The sequence below is a fragment of the Ursus maritimus genome, unplaced genomic scaffold (assembly GCF_017311325.1).
Source record: "Ursus maritimus isolate PB19 unplaced genomic scaffold, ASM1731132v1 scaffold_6, whole genome shotgun sequence".
NCBI classification, from domain to species: Eukaryota; Metazoa; Chordata; class Mammalia; order Carnivora; family Ursidae; genus Ursus; species Ursus maritimus.
In genome coordinates, this window is record NW_024426774.1 from 84,997,945 (window position 1) to 85,020,113 (window position 22,169).

General features: G+C 47.6%; 1 protein-coding gene across 1 annotated transcript in view; it reads left to right on the plus strand.

The window, feature by feature from the left end:
* The window catches only part of SH3RF3 (SH3 domain containing ring finger 3), a 389,783-nt gene that overhangs the window by 187,983 nt on the left and 179,631 nt on the right, over positions 1–22,169 (plus strand). The gene's annotated exons all lie outside the window — the stretch shown is intronic.

The window sequence follows — 22,169 nt, forward strand, 5'->3', positions numbered from 1 at the left end:
TGTTTCATGTAAGGACTTGATCTAAGTACCAAGCCAGTAGCACATCCCCCATTAACCAGGGCGGGGAGGTCTCTGTTCCCATGTCACACTAGTGAATGGGAAACTTTTTGAGGTGTGTTTGAAGGTTTTTGGTCTGTGTGAGATTTCATGCAAATATATCTGGGTTTTTGCCTACATTACAAGGATTTTTATTTTTATATTTAAAAATTTTAAATTATTTTTTATTTTTTAAAGATTTTATTTATTTATTTGTCGGGGCGGGGCCCACACAAGCAGGGGAAGTGGCAGGCAGAGGGAGAAGCAGGACCCTGGGATCATGACCTGAGCCAAAGGCAGGCGCTCAACCGACTAAGCCACCCAGGTGTCCCTGCACGGATTTTGAATACTTAGAGATTTGATGTGGTTAAAAAAATATTTTTCCGGCATGCAGTTCTAAAGCAGGGGAAAAAAAATGAAGGCTTCAAAGGAGAGAGAGTGCAAGATGGAGTTTTAGGAGGTGTCCAGAGCTGGTTTTGTCGAACTTGAGGGCTTGGAGAAGGGTCCACTGACATCCTGGTTCTAGGTCTTCATCGCTGGCAGCAAATGTGGACAGCTCCAGCTTGGTGGTCAGCGCTGTGGGGCTTCTGTCTGGGGACGCGTGGATGCGAGGAGGATGGGTGAGGGAAGGGGAAGCTCACCCTTTTCTTTCTGGATTCAGAACTGAGGCTGGCATAGTCTCATGGGGAATGAGATGATGGCTGGCTCTGTGCCTCCAGCTGGTGGAGAGGGCTCAGTGCACTTGGTGTTTCTCCTTCAGATGCCGGCCTCCTGTCTGTCACAGGTGAGCAACCAGCAGGTGTTGATCGTTGCTACACAGGTGGTCTTTAGCAACACAGCCCTTGGCATGAAGAGAACTTGTCTCTTATCTTAGAGTTTCCCTCTGCTTTTTATTTAAAATCAACTTTATTTTATAGAGCAGTTTTAGGTTCATAGCAAAGTTGAAAGGAAGGCGTAGAGATTCCCTGTGTAACTCCTGCCCCCTCCATGCACAGCCTCCCTGACTATCAGCATCTCCCACCACCACTTCTTACAGTGATGGCCCTGCATTGACACATCACTATCACCCAGAGTCCGTGGTTTACATCAGGGTTCACTCTTGGTGTCATACATCCTATGGTTTGGACAAATGTGTAATGACATGTCCCCATCATTGTAATATAAAAAATAATTTCACTGCTCTAAAAATCCTCATGTGACCCCCCCATAACAACTCCTGGAAACCACTGATCTTCTTACTGTCTCCGTATTTTCCCTTTTTCAGAATGTCCCATAGTTGGACTCATATTGTATGCAGACTTTTCAGATTGGCTTCTTTCACTTAGCAGTATGCGTTTGTGGTTCCTTCCTGTATTTTTGTGGCTCTATAGCTCACTTCTTTTTAGCACTGGATAATATCCCATTGTCCGGATGTTTATTTGTCTGCTCACCTACCGAAGGTGCTTCCAAATGTTGGCAGTTATGAATGAAGCTGCTGTAAATATTGCTGCTGTGTTTATCCTGTTTTTGTGGTGTTGGGTTCCTGCGACCACAGGGGCACCTCCCACATAGGTGTGCTTTCTGGCGAGGTGAACTCCTGGCATGGTGGTTCTTGTCTACCAGCGGATGGCGGTCCTGTGTCAGGTTGTGCCCGTGGTCAGCACCATTGACCCTGACCCTGTTCCCAGTCCCAGGGAGTTAATTCCAGGGGGAAGGGGCAGAGGGAGGAGAGTCCTTCTCTCTCTCTCTTCACCTGTTGGACCTCCGTGAGGAAGCTGTCTGATTTAGTTCTCGGGAGGGCACCCCACTCCCCCCCGACTTCTCCCAGCTAACTGGGTCTGGACGTGGCATGGTGTGGCTTGACAAGTGGCTAGTGCAGGTCAGAGTGAGGATTCAGTTTGGGTCTAGTTTCTGCCAGGCTTTGCCCCTCTGTTCTGATGCTTCTCCTAAAGTACAGGATAGTTTCCTCATTGGTTTCTGTTAGTTTTTATCCCTGGGAAAAGAGAACTGGCCCATCTTTAAATGACTTTGGTTGCACAGTATTAGTTAGTTTTATACCATGGCGTTAAAATAAGATGGATGGCTGCCTTTTGAGAAGAAACCTTTTAGTAGCTTGCATTCTGCTTGTGCCTGCCTACGTGGTGTCCCGGCACTAACTGGGCAATGCATACTGGGACTTAAGGACCTCATCTGTCTGGGGTTTAGATTTCTCGGGGAGGCAAGTAACTGGAGTTCGGGTCAAGAGGAAAGAGCAGGGTGGCCAGCAGCGTCTCACTCAGCTTGAGAACTGGGAGGCCTTGGGCAGCTTTGCTGCCTTTACTGACCAAAGGCACAATGCGGGCAAGGGGCAGACTTGCATTTGATAGGAAGGTAGATATTGCAAAGTGGAGGGGAACGAGGCTGCTGACAACACTTACTATCCTTCTGTCTCACTAAACCATGAGCAAGCTGAATTTCGGTATGCAAAAAAGCTCCCTTTACACGGAAAAACCATTCTAGTGATACCAAGAGTGAGAGCTGAAATCCTTGCCTAATTTCAGATTAAGCAAAACATAAGCATTTGGCAAATGCCAAGATTGTAAAGTTGTGCAAGCAGAAGAATCACTTTGAAATTCGAAGCGCAGCCCCAGATGTTTGGGAGTATTTCCATTCGGCTGCTCCTCCTAGCGTGACTGGCTGCATACCTCCCAGACGTTGAAACCCCATTCCCGAATGTTCACTCTTTGCGTTTACTGCACATGCCGGCTATGAAGAAGGAATACCACCGAGTGCCAGTTGATTAAGAGAGAACTGTGTAAGGGGGGAGCAAGGCAGGATTGCTCTCAAAATACTCATTTATCAGTGATTGAATCACAGTACTTTCGAACTTCTGTATTTTGGAATTGGTGGGATAAAAGGTGTCAGACAATTGGAGCTTGCTCTTGTGGGGTGAATTGGTTCAAAGTCAGGGTGCCTATGACCAGATTCGGATGGGACTTATATGCGTGGCGGTGCTCAGGGGCAGCATGAAGCGGGAACGGTGCACTGAAACTGCTCTGGTCAGAAGCCGATGCTGCCCCCGACAGCTGCCAGGGGAAGCCTGGGGGGCGGCCCTTCTGCATGCTACCCTCTGATCTCCAGACAGAGTAGAAGAAGTAAGCCCCCACTAGCCTGGCCTGAGGGCGCCCCTCTCTCAAAGGCAGATAGTGGCCTTAGAAGAAAGAGGGAGGATTCTGGAATCAAACCCAACTGGAATCACTTGCCTCTTGACAGTAGAGCCAAGTGGATTAAATATGCAATGAAATTTTATTTCAGAACTTCTCTGAGAACATCCTTATTTAAAGTCCCAGTTCCAGAACAGACCCAAAGCACTCATCTGGCTGGGATAAAAGCTGGGAAAGTGAGCTGTGTGTCTGTTCTCTGAACAGTGCCAGGCCTGTCCTGTCCACCCTGCCACAGTGACCATGCCGCTGTCTGCCGGTCAGGAGCTCCCCACCCTGCCTAAGGGTGTGTCTTGCTTTCTTCTCCTGCACCTCACTCTTGGTTGTCACCCTGTAGTTGTTAAATAGTGACAGCAGTACAGTTTTGCAAAGTCCAAGGGTTAAGCTTGTTGCATTATTTGGAACTGAGAAAGAAGTGGTCCCTATGGCGTCCTGATATCACCTCTGCATTTATTTCCCCTTCTCCTGAGCCAGGGAAGGCGGTGGCTGGAGAGAGACAAATGCTCCTCTCTGTGTCTGCCTGCAGGCCCAGCAGAGACCCATAGAACACGAAGTGCTTTCCTTTAAATATCCTGGACCTAGAGCTTGCATTTACAAGGCTTTTGCTTTTCCTCTCTTGCAGCTTATTTGTCAGAAAAATACAAGTTAGTATGGATACATGTTTTCCCTGCCCAAATAGAAGGGGTCCACATGGAAAAAAGCAACCCCATGGGGCTTGTTCCAGAGCAGAAAGTTCCCCCCCACACCGCCATCTTCTCTTATTGTCCCTGGTGTTTTTAAACATTAGCTTTATCACCCTCCCTTCTTTTTAAAATGTGCCGACTGGGGAAGCCTGGCCAGAGCCAAATGAGTGTGGCTGGCTTGTTCCTGGGACCGGCCTGCTCCTCTGTCCCAGACATTCTGGCCATGCCCTTGCTCCCCTGGTTCTCCTTGGAGCCCCTTCCAAACAGGTAGAGGCATTTCTGTCCCTTTGGAAGAGAGAGGGCTAGTCATCACGTTGGTCCACTTGCCCTGCATTTAAGATTTAAAATGCCCCCCGCTGGTATATGAAGGGTTAAAGAGGGCAATGGCAGGTCCCAGCTTGAGCAGCTCTCATTTTAAATCCTCGGTGGGCCTCTGCTTTGAGCCTGGCCTGAAACCAAGCCCCTGGGATGGGGAAAGGATTTTTGTGGTAACTGGGATTTCAAGGGGCCAGAACCCCCCGCCCCCGGTGAGCTGGAAGGAGGGGAAAAGCAGCAGGTGCTCTGGCTGCCAGCTTGGAGTTCATAGGTGCTCTGGTCACTAAACACAACCTCTCCACCCCACACATGGACTCAAATAGCCTTGGATGGTTTTCACACGAGTTGCTTTGTGTTACCTGGCCGCACTTGACGACCTAACGCCCTCACACCGGAGGTTGTCCCCCTTTGCACCTCTGCCTCTCGTTCCCTACTTTTGCTCGATGGTCAAGAGCTTTCCTCTGTATTCTTTTTCCCCCTCTGCCTGGCAAGCCTCTACTTATCTTTCAAAACCTCTCATGCCGCCTGCTCTGGAAGGCACTCAGCCTGTCCGGCTGTTTGCCCGTGTGCCCCTGCTTCAGACCTTCCCCGCGGCGCTGTCTTCAGAGACACTGCCCGCGCCGTGGCTGTTGCCTCTCTTCGGTGGGTTTTTGGTGAGCACTAGAGTGCATGTAACTGTAGCCCCGCAGAGTATGTTTGTGGAATGAAGGTGACTGTTCTCCTTGCCCAGTTTTCCTGGCCGTGATCCATCACGCTGGCCCCTGCTCGCGTGGCTGTGGGCTGGTCCCGTGGGGCGGGGGCTCGTGACAACCACGAGGAGAGGTTTCCTTCCTGTTCTCTGCACGGTTGCCAATGGGCTTCTCACCGGGAGAGGCAGCACACAAGACGTCGGGTGTAACCACAGCGAGCACAAGACTGTCTCTCCTGCTGGTGGAACAGTTCGAGCTGCTGGACCACATTACTCACATTCTCAGCAGTGAGTCACAGCTTCCCCTCCATTTTTCAAATCCAAGGCCAGTTTCCGTGCTATAAAAAGGAGGTTATTTGACCTATCACATCCACACTTGTTATCTGGGAGCACTTTAGTCCTATCCCAACCTAATCAGAATATCTAAACTCTCCTCTTGCTAAGTCACCAGAACCAGCGATCGCTTCTAGCTCTTTAATGCACGATATAGGGAACTACTGTGCACGCAAGATGATTGGTATTCCTCTCCCGTAAAACGCCAACACAGAGGCAAATGCCACAGGTGAGGAAGCAGTGCCATGCAAATGAATTTATTTCTGGAGGAAAATTAAGCTCTCTAGGCACGGTCCTCAGTTGGGCATGCGCAGAGAGGCAGAATGGTCCAGTGCGATGACCAATGACTATAGACTTCAGTGCCAGACTTGGATTACAATCCCTGCCCCGTGTGACCCTATACAGTTTTCTCAATCTTTCTGGTCTGTAAAATAGGGATAATATCGCCTATCTTGCTGAGGTTTAAAAGTGAGGATTAGGATGTATGGAATGCGTCTCAAGATTGCTTCGTAGGACCTCAAGAATGGCTGCTATTAATGAGAAGTTATAGCAATTAAGTAATGAATATTACAAGAAATAGTGCATGAAGGACACAGGAGCACACAAGATGCTAAGGTGCATGAACACGTCTCTCGAAGGTGTTCAGCTCTTCTTTGCGCTCTTTGAGGTATGCAGTCAGTAATGGAATTCCAACCTTACATCCTTGGATTCCCTTTTAATGAGATTGTCTCATCAAAACGCCGCCCCTTCACTATCTTGCCACTTAATTTACTAAATTGGTAAAGCAAATGTGGCGTGCAAATTGCCTCTTCCTCACTCTAGAACATCATTCATTGCCAAAGCCAGCATGGATTCGAAGCATTTGAAGTGGAAATTAGTTGAGTCAGGGCATACAGTTGTCCAATTTTGATTATCTGCATAAAGTATTTTAAAAATTAGATTATGCTTTGTTTCTATTTAGCAAAGGAAGGGATATGTTATTGTTGAGGTTTTTATTAAAACAGAAATTTAACAAACACTCTTCAGTGACTGGGTGAATTACAGAAGAGAAGACTGATCAATAGAGGATTAAATGTTGCCGAGCCAGTTTAGGAGTCTCGTCTAGATAAAACCCTCTTGTGGCAGCTCAGATCTGGTAAATATGAATGAATGTGTAGCAGGTGTCAGCCCTGGTTCCATGCCATGCAACTCAAGGAAAGACAGATCTCTTGAGGGGAGAGGATCTACTTCCAGCGACCACTATGAATGCTGGAAGAATTGCCTGCGGGATCGGTCACTGGTTGGCATCGAAGATTGGCCATGAGAATCCCAGTTCTGACCAAATTCCAGTGCATTTCCACAGCTTACCTAATATCACGGTGTGCTCAGGACCTCAGGACTTCTGTGAAGAGGGACCATTTTCTGGCAGGTCCCGGCTCTGAAGACGATCCGTCCTGCTAATTCAGTATTGAAGCAAATACCACATTTCGAGGAAAGGATGGCTCATGTGTTTTGTTTGTTTGTTTTTTTAAATCACTTTGACAACTTGAAGTCAGGGTAAGGAAAGAAGGGCAGGGAGAGAAGGGGAGAGGAAGAGAAAGTGAGGAGGAGGAGGAGGGGGAGGAGGAGGAGAAGGTAAAGGGTGAGAGGGGAAAGGACAGATAGGCAGACAGAGAGAATACCTGGCCTGGCTCCTAGTAGTCTGGAATCCCCAAATAATAGCAACCCTTTTTTCCTTTTTGGCAGAACTTTGTGTAGTTTGCATTTCGCATTGAAGTCCTAAATCCAGATCCTCCTCTGTAAACCCACCTAGTCTGATGGCAGCCAGAGCAGGCAGAGGCGAAGCCAAACCTGTGAAGTGGCTCCCAGGGGCGGCCTTGGCCTTGAAAGGTATGGCAGGAGCCCAGCATCCTGAGCTAAGAAGTGCAAGCACTCCTTGCTTTGGAGTTGAGCTTAAGTCAGCCACTAAGATTATCAGTCTTGAGGAAGCTTAGCTCTCTAAATAAGGCTATAAATAATTTCACAAATGGGGCCCGTGCTGTATAATAGCGTGTGCTGATTTTTGAGAGCTACTGCAAGAATAAATTTGCTGAATGAATAAATCTGCGGTAGCCGCCAGTCGAATGTGAAAGGACGAATCCAACGCAGAAATAACCTTTGAAAAAGGACGCATTAACTGAGCACAAAGGGTACTCACATAAGTGATTTCTGATTCATTAAGGGGTAGACTGTCAGCTCATTCTTTGGTTTTTCAGTAGATAAGAATTCAAATGAGGACCGTTCTCCAGCCTGGAAATCAGGCTTCTGGCATCTGCATATCTCACCACATTGGGATATGGGCAGACAGCTTTATTGCCATCAATTAAAGTTCCATGCACAAGTCTTGTAATGTTAAGATGAGGCCAAGAGGTGACTTTTCCCTGGCTAGATTGGAATTTAATGACAGTAGGCAGGCAGACATCATAAAAAAAAGCAAAGTGTGGGATGTGGGCACGGCTACTAAGGTGTGTTGCCGAGGGATTTTCTTGTACCGGTCAGTGTCTTTATCATCCTGCCCCCGGGGTGGTTGCATTAAAATATTAGAGCGCAGACAGGAGGAAACCTGCAAATCTTCTGCTGCTTCTGTTGGCTGTGCTTGAGCTCCCAGGTGCACTCCAGAGAGAGGTCTTGGCTTCCGTGGGCAATGCAAGGGAAGGGAAGTGTGTGCTTCTGAAGTGGGAGGAAGAGCCAGGGGACCATCAGGATGGGTCTGGAGGTTGTCACCCCAAAGGATGTTCAGTGAGATTTTTTAAAAAAATAAACTATCCACGTGAATCCTCGGCTAATGATTTGTGACCCTCACCCCTCTCTCCAGGAAAAGTACTATAAGTGGTGGTGAGCGAGCATGAAGTTGAAGCCCCCCCATTGTAGTGGACTCCACTGTGACCTGAGTCCATGTGCTTCCGCACCGGGACTGGTGAATCCTGGATGCCCGTGCGGTTTGCCCATGCGGTTTGCATGTGCGTCTGCCTGTGTGCTCCCAGCAGGAACCAGAGTTAAGTGAGGAGAAGCGTGATGTCTGTGCTCCCACCCTCCTAGTGGCGGTGAAATTTGGAAAAAGTAGTGGACATGAAGACAGCGCTCCAAACTGTCAACCTGTCTTATACATGCTAGTGATTGTTGTTATCTTAGGTCCCCAAATATCTCAGAATGCTAAACTTTTAGTTTTTTTTAAGTTTGTATTTTATTTTTTAAAGGAGTTTTTAGTATAATGACCACCGCTAATTCCAGAACATTTTCATCACCTCAAAAAGAAACCCCATACCCAGCAACAGACGGTTCCTAGTCCCTGTCCCCTCAGCCCCTGGAAACAACTAATCTGCTTTCTTTCTCTATGAATTTGTCTCCTCTGAACATTTCATATAAATGGGATTAGATAATACGTGATTAGATAATATGTGATCAGAATCAGATATCTGATTTCTTTCACTTGGCATGATGTTTCCAAAGTTCATCCTGGTTGTCACACATCTCAGCACTTCATTCTTTATAGGCAAATAGGAATACTGCGTTGTGTGGTTAGACCACATTTGTCTCTCCAGCCATCAGTGGACGGACATTTGGGTTTTCTTACTTTTTGATTACTGTGGATGGTTCTGCTGTGAATATTCATATGCAAGTTGTGTGTGGGCATATGTTTTCACTGATGTAGGAGTGAAATCACTGGGTCATGTGGTAGCTCCGTTGGCCTTCTTCAGACTGGCGCAACATTTCACATCGCCACCAGCTAAGTATGAGAGTTCCAGCTTCTCCACATCCATGCTGACATTTCCTGTGGTCTGGCTTTATGGTTATAGCCATCCTTGAGGGGGTGAACTGGTTATGATTACTCCCTTAGATTTTAAAATAATAATGAAGGTTGCAGTGCCCACTTACCCTTGGAAGGACAGCCATGTTGATGACCTGTCAACTAATATTTGTCAGGTGCTAATAAGTCCTTTGAAGATGGTTTTTAAGAAGGCAAAGTTGGTTCGCTTAGAAGCTGTTGATGCCTTCTGGTAGGAAAGTAGATGAAAATTACAATGCTCTATACGCACCAAGTGATACTAGGAGAGAGGATGAATGTACAGATGGGAATAGAGCCTGACACAATCTGCTTCTAATCCCAAGGAACAGCCTTTTTCTTCCCTTAGTATGCAGCGTGTTTGAACTTCTACAGTGTCTGTTGCGTGCGTGTTGGCACACCATCTCCTGGAAGCAACAGTGAGATGTCAATTCCCCAAACTCTGTCTTTGTCCCATTCCTAAACAGTAATGACTCATTCAGAAAAATGCAGTCCACAACCTTGTCAAGGAAATGGCTATTCTGGGACAGGCCTTTGGCTTGTGTTAAGGAACGTTTTAAGAATGTGTTTGTGGTTTTTGTGTTTTGTTTTTTCTAGCGGCTAGAAGGGAGGATGTGATGACTCTTACCAGGCCATGGAGGTCAGTGCAGGGGTTCTTGGCCGTATTTCCTCCGCAGTGCTCGGAAACAACGCACTAGTCTTTAATTTTCCCTAAGTTCAGCACCCCACTCCATCCCTGCGGCTGCCGTCACAGGAGTCAGGATGGGTTGGTTTGCACAGGGCAAGCCAAGAAATCCTAGAATCCCGGGCCTGAAGGGGGTCTCAGGGACCTCCTATTCTATTTACTTCCTTGGTTTCCCCTTCCACTATCCCCCAGTGACTCAGCCCCCTCTATAAATCTCCAAATCTCTCTTTCATATTGAGTGAGTCCTAGAGCTCACTCCCTCCAGAGGCAGCCATTCCATTCTCCCCTCTGGCTGCTAGAAGATTCTTTTCCCTAAGAATTCCCAGTGTGCCTGTAACATCCACCTGGTAGTCTGGGCTCCATCCTGTAGGCCACTCTCTACATGTTTGTCCCAATCTTTTACATGGTGAGACTTTAATTAGAGTATTTAAAGACAACTATTATCCCCCATCCCCACTAATCTGGTTTCCAGGCCAGACATCCCCACCTGTTCCTCCAGTGACCCTCTGTGAGTACACTGTGTGCCGCCAGCCCAGAGCAGCGTGCAGGCTGCCTGTTCCCACTGCCCTCCCGCCTCGCTCCTGCTGTCCCACAGTGTGACTGATGTGAGCAGAAACCTCATAGGCGTTCATTCCAAATCACTCCTGATGAGAAGCTCGTGGAGGGTTAAAGTCTGCATGGAGCTTGGATTAGAAATGAGTAGTTTTTATACTTTATTTTTTTTTAAGATTTTATTTATTTATTTATTTGACAGAGATAGAGACAGCCAGCGAGAGAGGGAACACAAGCAGGGGGAGTGGGAGAGGAAGAAGCAGGCTCCCAGCGGAGGAGCCTGATGTGGGGCTCAATCCCAGGACGCTGGGATCACGCCCTGAGCCGAAGGCAGACGCTTAACGACTGAGCCACCCAGGCACCCCATATACTTTATTTTTAACAATATTTTTATTGTGAAACATGTGCATGAAAGTCTGTTAAGGTTAAGGACTGATAACGGAACATGCACCAGTGTGTCTCCCACCCAGCCCAAAAACGTCAGGATAAGAGAGGCTCTCCAGGTGGCTTTTCCTGTTCCTTTGTTGTCTCCTTTGCTTTTCTTATGGTGGTAAAACCATTTAAGAATATGTGTGTATGTATTTCTAAATAGTTTGTTTAGTGTTATGTAGCTTCGCCTGGTGCTGAGTATGACAGACTTAGAACCATTATGTGCTCTTCTGTGACTTGCTTCTTCCATCCAGCAAACAGTCCGCCATGTTGACACCTGCAGATGCCGTTCCCTTGGCTTTCCTACTGGATGGTGTTCTGTGATTTGAGCGTATCACACAGTTGATGGGCATTTGGGTTGCTTCTGGTTTTTTTGAATGCACACACAGAAGTTCATCCTTTGTCTAGAGAACATAGGGCTGGCTTCTTTGGAACTGAGTAGCCAGGTGAGAAAGCACCTCTTTCACTCCCACCTGCATTGGCTGCAGACGCTTCTTTCTACCCCTTTGCCAACACTTACTATTGTCAGGCTTTTTAATTTTTGCCAATCTGATGGATGTGAAATGACACGTAATTTGTAAATCTCTGGTTACCAGGGCTGGTGAGTATGTTTCCATGTATTTGTGGACCACTTGTGTTGTCTTCGATACAGTACCTGTTGGAGATACTTCTCTTATTCTTGAAGATAGATTCTATTTATCTAGTGTTTATCCTGTCACCACCATTTTAAGTAGTTTGAGACATATTACCTGTTTTCATATTTCCCAATAGAGTAGATGTTCCTACTATGACGTCTGCCTCACAGGTGAGGAGCCTGTGGGGCAGAGAGGGTGTCTTGCTCAGTCCCCCAACTAGCAACAACAGGGTAGGAACTGAACCAGGCACGAGTTTGCCCTTAACCACAGCATGGCTCTGCTGCTGAGTTATTTATCTATTCTGAATATAAGTAGCTTATCTCTGAAATGTGCTGTAAATATCGTCTTCCAGTTTGTGGATTGGCTCTTTCTTTTTAGTGTCCTTTGATGAATAGAAGTTTTTTGTTTTGTTTTGTTTTTTAATTTTGGTGTTGTGGAACTGAACACGTTTTCTTTTATCTGAATGTTTTGTGTGTTTTTTCAAAAATCTTTTCCAACCCTGGAGCCTTATGTTAACTTCTAAAAGTTTCACAGACTTGCTTTTCATACTTGAAACTTTAATTCTGCTAGAAATAATTTTGTATATGGTATGAGGTAGAGGACCATTTTTTCCCCATGTAGATAAATCAGTTTGGCAATACTGTTTATTAAATGGCTCAGCCTTCCCCTGCTGATCTGTAGTACCCAGGCTCATAAATCAGGTCATCTCTGTGTGGTGCCGTTTCTGGACTCTGGCCGTTCCCTCCGTCCACTTGTCTGTTCCTGATTCCATTATATGTTCGTAATTACTATAACATATTAAAAGCCTTGATAACTAGTAGGACAAGGAAGCTTGCTATTCTCTATATATTTTGAATCAATTTGTCAAGTACTTCAAAATTATTGAGATTCACATTAGGAATGCATTTGAACTATGTATCAATTTGAGAGAAAATTACAGCTTTTCTGAGACCTTGTACTCAAAAACACAGTATTACTTTCAATTTATTTAGGTCATCTTTAATGTCTTTCAATAAACTTTCATAATATTCTGAAGGGAATGCATATTTTTTGTTAACTTTATTCCTGGTACCATTTATAATAGCAAGAACAGCATAAAGTATTTTTTGAAATCCTGTGCTCTAACTGCTTGTTGATGGTGTACAGAAGGACAGTTGACTTTTGTAATTGCATATTGGTGGCTCTATCCACTAACCTTGCCAAATTCTTAATTCTAATCATTTCTGGGTAGTAGTTTAGGTTTTACATAGATGATTGTATCATTTACAAGTGATTGTAGTTTTGTTTCTTCCTCTCCAGTCTGTCCACCTTTCTTTCTCCTTTGTCCGACGGCATCCCCAGTGCAGTGCTGAATGAGGGTGTAAAAAGCATCCTTGCCTTGTTCTTGGTCTTCAAGGTACTGGGCTGAAGATCGCCCCACTCAGGGTGGTGTTTGTTGTGGGGCTTTTGTTGATATTCTTTATCAGGTTAAGTGTATTTTTCTCTGTTTCAGTTTAATCCAGAGGTTATTTTTAAATGAAAAGTCAAATTTGAATTTTGTCAAATGATTTCTTTAAAAAAACTTTTGAGATGGTATAGATTTTCTCTTTCAATCTTCAGTGTGACAAATGAGTAATTTTTCTAATTTTAAACCTTCTTATATGCTTGGAATACCCAAATTAGACATGACGTGTTACGGGTTTTTTATACATTGATGGAGTCAGCTGGCAAATCTTGTGTTTAGGAGACAGGCATTCAGTGCAGCTTGCATGTTTCTCATTCTTGCTTCCACGAAGCGGGTAGCCTATTAGCCAAACTTTCTTAGGTAGCTCTGAGTAGACTCCCCACTGTGAATGGGCCTGAGGCTTCACAGCCTACCCGCTTGCCAGCATCAAAATGGTTCAGCAGAAACCTCACAGTAAAATGGCTTTGGTGCTCTCTTCCCAGGGTTCCCGTGTTCACTTTTGACCTTTGCATAATCCTTCTTTGTGTGTCAGCTCAGCTATGTATTTCTTTCTCTTGTTATTGTAGATACTTTCAAACATACACAATAGTGTCGGGTCTAGTAGAATGACCCCGTATATCCAGCATCAACAGCTACCAACATTTGCTCATCTTGTTTCCTATCTCCCTCCACTCATGTGTGTGTGTGTGTGTGTGTATGTTACCTTTTAAAGTTAATTTCAAGCATCATATCGTTCACCTGTAAATACATCAGGGTGTTTCTTCAATAGATGAAATTAAAAAAAAAAAAAAGTAACCACAATATCATCATCACATCTTTCAGAATTAACAATAATTCTCTAATATCGCCCATGTGCAAATTTCCCAGATAGTCTCTAATTTCCCAGATAGTCTTTTCGTGGCTTCTTTGTTTTTTGAAAAAGGTCCACGTGTGGCACTGGATTATGTCTCTTCGTTCCTTTCCATCTAACAGTTCCCACTGCCTCTTCATGCCATTGACGTGCTAAAGAAACCTAGTTGTTTGTCCTGTGGAATTTCCACACTCTTGACTTTGCTGGTTACATCCTTATGTTGTTATTTATCCCCTCTGTTTCCCATAAACTGGTTTGCTTAGATTTGTTTCTTTACATGTTTTTTTTTTCCTGAAAAAAGACTTCGTAGGAGGTGCTGTGAACCTCCAGTTTCAGCAGTGCATGTCAGAGGTGGCCTTTCACTTTGTGACCTAGCCTGTTAGTCGTCTCAGTTAGGAGGCTTGTCCAGGAGGCCTAGATGGTGGTAGGATAAGAATGGGAGTCCCGCAAGTAATGAATCATTGAACACCACATCAAAAACGAATGATGTACTATACATAAAAAAAAAAAAAAAAAAAAAAGAAATGGAAGTCCAGAAATCGTTTTTGGTGATGTGACTATTCTCCAGGATCCTGTGATCTGACAGCATGTTTCTCCTCGTCCCCCAATCTCTGTGTGTGTGAACCAGAGAGATGCTTGATCACTCTGGTGGCAGGGAGGTGACAGTCACTGACATGAGCATTAAATGCCATCCGGAGTTGGCAATGTGGGAACGTCAAACACGTGAGCTCCCAGTTCCCATCTCCACCCTCTGACCCGGGGATCGTGAGCTGAGCCTGCCCTGGAATGTTAATGGACTGGTCACGACAAGCCTGTCCCCCCCTTCCTCCCACATCCTGGCTGGCTTCTGTTGTCTCCCTAGTTTGGTCACATGTCCACAGAGGCACTACGGTGACCACATTTCTTGTGGTTGGAAGACTTGTCCTCTTTTCCTTCACCTTCCTCTCCTCTCACAGTGTGTTCCTCTCACTGCTACCACAGCCTCTCACAGGTGGCTGCCTGCCCACAGCTCTTTGACATTTCACCCTGCTCAGTCCCCTCTGTGTCCCTAACTTCTAGGCCCAGTCACTGACCAAGCTTTGTGGATTGCCTCTAAATCCTTCAGTCTGAGAACCATCCTGGAGATTTCTGAGGAAAGAGGAAGTCATGACACAAGGGCTTCTGCATTGCGAACAGGTCTCCATGAGGAACACTTCTGGGCCCCATGAGGAACACTTCACTAAGACTCTTGCAATGGATGGAAATCACTGGATTCTTTGTGTTGGGAGGAAAATCAAATGGTTCCAGAGGTCATGGCTAGAACCAGTGTCTCCCCGCCCACCAAGGCCGACCTTCCTCAGGCACGTTTCTGAGCTGGACTGTGCATTCGGCCGAGCCCAGAGCTGGCAGGCCAAGCCCAGCACACAAAGCTTCAGCAGAGGGGTGTTGCCTCTCCAAGGGCTGCATGAGGGCCAGGCTTGCCTTGATTTTGAGCTGACATAAAAGAAAGCAGAAAGGAAGGTAAAATAAATTGTGGGAGCCTGATACAAACTAGGGAATAGATGCTTTTTCTTACCATAGATGGGCCCAGCCTCCACCTTCATCCCACCTGTTCTCCCATCTTTAAGCAGTATTGTGATGTCTGGAGTGTGACCAAAGAAGAAAGTCATATAAAAGTGAATGGCTTCCAAAAGTCTCCCAAGAACCTTTTAACTTTGGGTCCAGATAAACCACAACATTTTCCATTTGGGTTCTTGGATCTCTAGTCATTGAGCCAGGCATTGAGAAGGGGATGCCATGAGAAGACAACATTCCTGGCTTTTTAGAAATATGTAATTTCATTTACATGAAGTGAATGGTTAAAAAAAATTAAAAGCTGCATACACAGTGTATGTGTAGACTGTCCATCTTCTCCCCTTCTGGGGGGATGAAGAGGTACTCTGACGGAAGTGCTGAAAAGAATGCCCTCTACCCAGTTTCTATCATATTGGAGTGTATGTGGTAAGTCTGCTTCACTTAGTGGCCCACAGAAAGAAGAATGTTGCCTTTTCCTTAGTTTTGGTTTGCATTTCAAATGTTGTTAGAAAACTTAAAAAAGTGGTAAACTTCTTGTGCCCATCTCTGTCTCTCACCTTTCTTTTTTTGCTTCTCATCATGGCATGTCTCAGAAGTATCCAAGCTTGGTGCATCTTGATGGTTCAGTCGGTTAAGCATCTGACTCTTGATTTCTGCTTGGGGCGTGGTCTCAGGTCATGGTCTCAGGGTCATGAGATCGAGACCCACTTTGGGCTCTGTGCTGAGTGTGGAGCCTGCTTGAGATTCTCTCTCTCCCACTCCCTCTGCCCCTCCCCCTCCTCATGCACAGTCTCAAAAAATAATAATAATAAATTTTTAAAAAGCAAAGTATCCAAGGCTTTTGTCTTATAGATTTCTTAAAGTCATGTATGTTCTGTATATTATTAATCTAAATAAATATTCCGTCTTCCTCACAAACTTTCTAAGAATGGGGCGTGTGTCAGCCCTTAAACTGTTTTATCTCTAGAATCTCACACAGTGCCTGGCACAGAGAAGGTGGTCAGTAAGTGGGTGGATGGATGATGGATGGATGGAGGGATGGAGGGATAAAGCTAGATACCTCAAATGTGTACACAGATAGGCAAATAGACACCATCGCTCCCCAGCCCCCCTTAAGGGCTCTGTGTGTGTATATGGTTGATATGTGTGTGGGTGTGGTGGTATATGTGTGGGGGGGATGTGTGTGTGGTGTGTGCATGTGTGGGGGTGTGTGTATGGTATGGGGTGTGTGTATGTGCGTGTAGTGTGTGCGTGTGTGTATGGGGTGTGTATGTTTGTGTGGTACGTGTGTGTGGTGTGATGTGTGTGTGGGTGTGCTGGTGGTGTTGGGGTGTGTGTATGGTGTGGGGTGTGTGTGGATGGTGTGTTTGTGTGGTGTGTGTGTGATGGGGTACGTGTGGTGTGTGTGTGTGTGTGTGATGGGGTGTGTGTGCATGTAGTGTGTGTGATGTGGTGTGTGTGTGCTGTGGTGTGTGGTGTGTGTGTGTATGGTGTGTGTGTGATGTGGTATGTGTGGTGTGTGTGTATGGTGTGTGTGGTGTGTGTGTGTATGGTGTGTGGTGTGTGTGTTGTGGTGTGTGTGGGGTATGTGTGGTGTGTGTGTGTGTGTGCTGTGGTGTGTGTGGGGTATGTGTGGTGTGTGTGTGTGTGTGCTGTGGTGTGTGTGGGGTATGTGTGGTGTGTGTGTGTGTGTGCTGTGGTGTGTGTGGGGTATGTGTGGTGTGTGTGTGTGTGTGCTGTGGTGTGTGTGGGGTATGTGTGGTGTGTGTGTGTGTGTGCTGTGGTGTGTGTGGGGTATGTGTGGTGTGTGTGTGTGTGTGCTGTGGTGTGTGTGGGGTATGTGTGGTGTGTGTGTGTGTGTGCTGTGGTGTGTGTGGGGTATGTGTGGTGTGTGTGTGTGTGTGCTGTGGTGTGTGTGGGGTATGTGTGGTGTGTGTGTGTGTGTGCTGTGGTGTGTGTGGGGTATGTGTGGTGTGTGTGTGTGTGTGCTGTGGTGTGTGTGGGGTATGTGTGGTGTGTGTGTGTGTGTGCTGTGGTGTGTGTGGGGTATGTGTGGTGTGTGTGTGTGTGTGCTGTGGTGTGTGTGGGGTATGTGTGGTGTGTGTGTGTGTGTGCTGTGGTGTGTGTGGGGTATGTGTGGTGTGTGTGTGTGTGTGCTGTGGTGTGTGTGGGGTATGTGTGGTGTGTGTGTGTGTGTGCTGTGGTGTGTGTGGGGTATGTGTGGTGTGTGTGTGTGTGTGCTGTGGTGTGTGTGGGGTATGTGTGGTGTGTGTGTGTGTGTGCTGTGGTGTGTGTGGGGTATGTGTGGTGTGTGTGTGTGTGTGCTGTGGTGTGTGTGGGGTATGTGTGGTGTGTGTGTGTGTGTGCTGTGGTGTGTGTGGGGTATGTGTGGTGTGTGTGTGTGTGTGGTGTGGTGTGTGTGTGTATGGTGTGTGTGGTGTGTGTGTGCTGTGGTGTGTGTGGTGTATGTGTGGTGTGTGTGTGTGTGTGCTGTGGTGTGTGTGTGGTGTGTGGTGTGTGTGTGGTGTGTGTGTGGTGTGGTGTGTGTGGTGTATGTGTGGTGTGTGTGTGTGTGCTGTGGTGTGTGTGGTGTGTGTGTGGTGTGTGTGTGGTGTGGCATGTGTGTGGGTGTGGGGGGTATCCAGTCACTCCTCTCTGTGGTGCTGGCACCTGCCTGGTGTTTTAGAAAGGGGGTGCCCCAGTAAATATGTGCTGAGTGGAGGTTGTGCCACGTATGAGCTGCTTCTGAGCCTGTGAAAAGCCAGCCATTTGGAATCCTTGTAGCATCTGTTGCTGACTTTGGACAAAAATCTAGAAAGGACTCGTCACCTTTCTCTTGAGCACAGGAAGATGCCCTCTCCCAGGTGACCAGAGGACAGTTTCCCCCTCCTCTCCATGCGCTGCACCCGGGTGTCTGTTTCCTTGAGCACCAGGAGTGCTGGCGTGTAGGCTCATGGAGCTGACCCTCCCTCTGCCCCACGGGGCGGTGTGCCAGGAGCAAGATTCAGGAATTGGCCATCCAAAAAGTCCCTCCAGTGTCACCAGTTAGCAGCTCCCCAAGCCTTTTCTCCTGCCTCCTCCCCTCTCCCCTGCTTCTCACTCTTCTTTTTTGCCGTTATAAAGACACTGATTTGAGTGTGAGCGAGGAATTCTTGAAGGCCTGGGACCTCACCCAGGCATTGCCTGTGTCCTCCCTGCCTGGGGCACTTCCCCCAGAACCTGGACTGAATTTAAAATTGCAAACCACCCCCAGCCCCGCTGACACTGCCCGTCCTCTTCCCGGTGTATTTGCTCCCTACTCCTTCCTGGCTTCAGTGTGCTACGTATGTGTCGTGAGTATACATAATCTCTCTCCCCTTCTGAAAGGCGTGCTCTCTGCGGAGCATAGATGATTTTTGTCTGCTTTGTTTCTAACATGTCAGCAGTTCCTCGAACTGTGTCTGGCGCATAGTAGGTGGCCAGTTAATGAGGTGGGTAGGTGAATGACTTACGTTAATAATGGTTCTTAGGTCTTTGGTGAACACCGTGTGGGAACAGCTGCTCCCGCCCTCCGGTGGGCCTGGCGGTGGGCCTGGCGGAGAGCTGGCCCTGGAGGACCTGCCTGCCCGGAGACCTGGGCCACAGCTGCTTGTAGGTCTTGCCATGCGTGCCGACCACACTCAGTCATGGACGCGGGCCCAGCCCCGCGCCAGTAGCGATCAGAACTCTGCCTTTTCCCTTCATCTGCAATGAGAAGACTGCCCGTGTTTGCGTGTATACTGGCCGAGGCCGACTGTAAGCAGCAGGAGGAGAGGCGCTTCACCGCAGAGGGAAGCCGCTGCGGCCTTAGGCCCTCCCTCAGGCCGCCTGTGTCTGACCGGGTTGGGTCTGGCCAGCCTCTGTCTTTCGTGTGCTGCCTCAGCTGTCTCCTGGGAGCACCTGTGCTCCTGGTCCGTCTTTGTAGCCGGTTAGGAAGGTGAGAATGGCAGCCAGGGCTGGTTCACAGGAATCGGGTCTTCTGGGCAGCCTGGCAGCCTGAGCGAGGCTGGAGCGGCATCGGGTTCTGTGATGCTGCCTTGACCCGTGCCTGTTTCCAAGACCGTGTGTGGGACAGACGGACAGGGCCTTCTCCTGGCCCAGCCACATACTGGGCACCGATGCCATGCTCCGCTCCCCTTGGGGTGCTGGGGAGGCTGGGGCTGCCCGCAGTGGGCGGGATGTGTGCGCGGCTGCCAGGCAGGAGGTGGGGTCATCGGCATCCCTCCGCTAAGCAGTTCTCAACGGTTGCAGAAGTCAGTGTGCAGCCGTTCAGGCGCTTGTGTGCAAGGATAGGACTCAGGACCGTGCTCTAGAACTCACACGGTATGCAAATTGTGTCCTTACAAATGTGTTGAGGTATTTCCTGCCATGCAGAATAAAGAATCCGAAACTGATGGGTTCCTTTGAGCTATTCCGATGGGGTGGAAATAAAGTGTGAAAGCAAAGCCTTGCCATCGCAGCTTACAGAAGACACGTACAGCCTGTGGTCTTTAGCCCCCGTAGCAGGTGGGGTCGGGCTGCACCCCAGCCTGGGGCCCTGGGGAAGATGGGTGAGCCAGGAGCCTGGCCTGACTCGAGCGGTACGCAATCCCCTCCAGTCTGATTCCCTGTGGGTGCGGCCCTGCCAGCAACTGGGGAATGGCCACAGAGCCCAAGCACTGGCCCTGGAGCATTTTCCAGAATAGACCTCGGTTCTGAGCCCTGAACACATCTCCTGAGTTAAACATTGCTTCGGGCATAGTCTCACTGGCAGCCAGTGCCAGGCTCGCACCTCAGAGGAGAGCGATGGCGTTGCCGATATTTGTCCAATTCAGACATTCCCCTGCCTGCAGTTGAAAATTCAAGTTAGGGTGATTAATTTTACCTTTAAAATTCCTTGGCTTCTCCTTGTTGGACATGTTGTCTTGTATCACTAAATTGCATTAAGAAACTGTACATGACCAATTTGTTCCCTCAGTTTGGGCATCAGATTTTAAGAAAGTCAATCCATTGGTTTCTTGGTTTCAAAAACACAAAATAACAGTTGAGCCTGATTCTCCTTGAGGACAATTTGAGAGTGATCACGTTTTGCGGGTCACAACGTACTTTGAGCGGTAAATCCCAGCCTGAGGGCCAGATCTACCCCACTGCCTGTTCTAAGAAATAAAGTTTTATTGGAATACAACCACACCCATTCACTGAGGCATAATCTATGAAATCTATGGCTGCTTTCATGCTAAAATGGCAGAATGGAGTAGGTTTGCCAGGAGACCCTGTGGCCTGCAAACCTAAGATATTTACTATGTGGCTCTTTACAGAAAAAGTTTGCTGATCCCTGGAATAGAGGATAAGGCCTGGTTATGTGACCTTGAACAGGTTTCTTGCTTTTCTGTGACTCAGTTTCCTCATCTGTAAAATGGAGACAATAGTAATACTCACCTAATACTGTTATGTAAAATTAATGAATTACAAATTACGGCATCTTAGAATAACTTCTGAGAGGTGGTAAATTTGTTTAAAATTTTTAAAGAGGGGCACCTGGGTGGCTCAGTTTGCTGGGCATCTACCTTTGGCTCGGGTCATGGTCTCGGGGTCCTGAGATTGAGCCCCACATCAGGCTCCCTGCTCAGCGGGGAGCTGGCTTCTCCCTCTCCCTCTGCCTGCCACTCCCCCTGATTGGACGCGCGCTCTCTCTCTGCCAAATAAATAAACAAAATCTATAAATAAATAAATAAATGTTTTAAAAATGGGGCACATTTCCAAGATTTTTAAAAAGTCCAACCGCTCGTTCCAATCTCAGTCAACTCTTTATTTGCGCACTGATCATTTAAAGACCACTTCACTGTTTGGTACCTCCCTCCCCTGTAAGGCCTCTTCATGGTAAAGAATGCCACTCTGTGGGTCTGTTTCCTGCCTGACTCTGCCCTTGGATGACTTTCCCCAGAAAACAGGGGTAAAGACTTGGTTGTCTGTGGGAAGGGTAGCGGCTGGTGCAGAGAGTGAGCTGAGGACCCTCTGGGTATCCCCCACCCCACCACGATGACAAGGGCCTATGAGGCAGCCTCAGTTCCCATGTGCTGTGTGATCCCAGCGAGAGAGGCAGATGATGTGACAACAAGAAGGCAGGCTTCTTAATAAAATAGTAAGTGGAATGAAAGGAAATAGAGAGGAGAGAATAAGTTACAGATTATTTCCCTTCAGCTGTTAGAACAGTACGTGATGGTTGCCAGGCCCTGCTCCATCACTTTCTTCCCACCTGTTTCCCTTTGCTGTCTCAGGCAGAATATTCTATGCCACCTGCTTCTAGGTAGCACTTCGTAGGCAGGGTGCCTGGAAAGCAGGCCGACTGACTACATGTTTGGAGGACCCAGCATTTTTGTTGAGAAGTTTCTGGGTCCCTGTTCTCTTCTCCGTGTTTTAGGCTGGATGTTCTCTGGAAGTCTGTGTTTACTTATCTTTATGCCCTCCCAGGCCACGTTTCCCGATTTGGGGCTCAGACAACAGGGTTTATATCACAGCGTTGATAGCTCACATACTTGTTCAGCATTCAAGCTACGGTTTCATTTCTGCACAGGACACTGCCGATTATACCGCTGCTTGTTTCAGAAGGAAAGCTTGTGCGTGCTCAGTGAAGGTGCACCCTGCAGGGGGAGTACGGCCTCCGTCCAGAGCCTGATCCAGAGTGCTGGATGGGAGCACCCTGAAGGCAGACTGTAGGGGCTTGGTGTTGCAGCCTCTCGCCTGCCCCAAGGAAGCAGCTCATCTCTTCCTAAAACGTTCCCCTGAAGAAGGAACTTTCTGTGTCCTTCTTTATCCTCTTCCTGGGCCTCAGTTTGCAAATGCAGAGCCCCGGACTGCACCCATCTCATTCAGAGCCCCCCAGGACTCCTGGAGCTGCATGGCCTCCCCCAGCTCCCTCCCACCCTCCCAAGCCCCGTGCACTCAGTTCAGGGCTGCCCAGAATTACCTTCTTGGTGACACCCCTCT